Genomic DNA, 1,638 nt, shown 5'->3' with positions numbered 1-1,638 from the left:
AGAGAGAGAGAGAGAGAGAGAGGAAAAGTGACAAAATCACTTGGAGCCATTTTCCTTCCACACCTTGGAAGAACCTTTCCTTTGATTAAACCCTTAAACCGACGGTGAGGGAGAAAAACCGTTCAAGTTCGAAAGGAACATGAGGGCTTTGAGAAGATCTCCAAGGGGAGTAAGAGAGGATTGAAGCTGATTCTAGTTCCCAGATGCTATCATGCCGTTGCTCTGTTGAGTGGCAAGCCACTTGTAGCAATTTGGTCGAGTATGACCGACAGCTCCACAATGATGACAGAGATGCTGCTTCTTTTGTTTAGGCTTTTGAGAGTTAATCTTCTTAGCCCTGGAGTTTTTAAACATCTTTCTTCTCAAGCTTAAAGGGTGCTCCTAAGATAGATTTACCCTTATCTATGTTCTCACTAGTTAATTCAGTTTTAATCTCATTGTTCTCAATTTTAACATTACTAGCAAGAGGAACAAAAACAGTAATACTAGTAGAAGTAGTATTAGAGGAAGAAAGACCATACCCTAAACCTGTTCGATCTGAAACAGATTTCTGAATGCTGAGCATATCATCAAGCTTTGCACTTGAAGTCCTCTCCAATTGAGCTTTGACTTGAAACAGTTTCGCTTCAAGCTTCTTGGTCTTCTCAGCCAAGAAATTGTTCTTGAACTTTAGTGCTCCAGTAGTCTGATTAGCCTCATCAAACTTTATGGAAAGCTCCTTACGATTAAGTTCCACATCACTGAGCTTTTTGGTGGTTAGCCTATATAGTTTCTCATGCTTCTCAGAAAGCTTGTACAGCTTTTCATAGGCTGTATGGATGTCATCTTGATCATCCATCTTCTCAAATTTGGATTCCACCAATTTCTCCTCTTCAACCACATCTCCAACAATCCCATCAGTAGGATTAACAGTGGTCGTGAAGGCATTTAAGATTCCGTCATCCTCATTGTAGGAATCATTCACAAGCTCGGTGTCACTTAGGGTAACAGCAAGTGCCTTGCTCTTCCCAATGCTCTTGAGATATGTAGGACACTTATTTTTCATGTGACTGAAGCCTTGACAGCCAAAGCACTTAGGTCCTACAGGAACAGTGTACTGACCACCTTCCTTAGCATCCTTCTTCTCTTTGTCTTGGCCTTTAAACTGAGAAGAACTGGATTACCTATGATCCTTGTCGAAACCCTTTCCATTGGCATTCTTCATAAACTTCTTGAACTGTCTGGTGATATAGGACTTCATCTTGGAATCTTCATCATCAGAAGACTCATCTGTCTCACTGTCCATGCTCTTGCCTTTACTCATCTTACCAATCCTTGTTAACCCTAGCTCGTAGGTCCGCAAGTTTCCAACCAGCTCAGTCAAAGGAATCTTATCAATATCCTTTAATTCCTCTATTGCCGTGATCTTGGCATGAAATCTCTCAGATAGAGATCTGAGCACCTTCCTTACAATCTTGGATTCAAGAATAGTTTTCCCAAGATTGAAGGTTGAGTTCACTATGTCCTTTAGCTTGGCATAGAACTCATCGAAAGACTCATCCTCCTCCATTTTTATCTCTTCAAAGCTTGTAGTGAGCCTCTGAAACTTTGAATCTTTTATAGCCTTTGTACCCTCATAGGTTGTTTAGAGGATGGTCC

The sequence above is a fragment of the Quercus lobata genome, chromosome 6 (genome assembly GCF_001633185.2).
Source record: "Quercus lobata isolate SW786 chromosome 6, ValleyOak3.0 Primary Assembly, whole genome shotgun sequence".
Classification (NCBI taxonomy): Eukaryota; Viridiplantae; Streptophyta; class Magnoliopsida; order Fagales; family Fagaceae; genus Quercus; species Quercus lobata.
Note: the sequence above shows the minus strand (reverse complement) of the source record.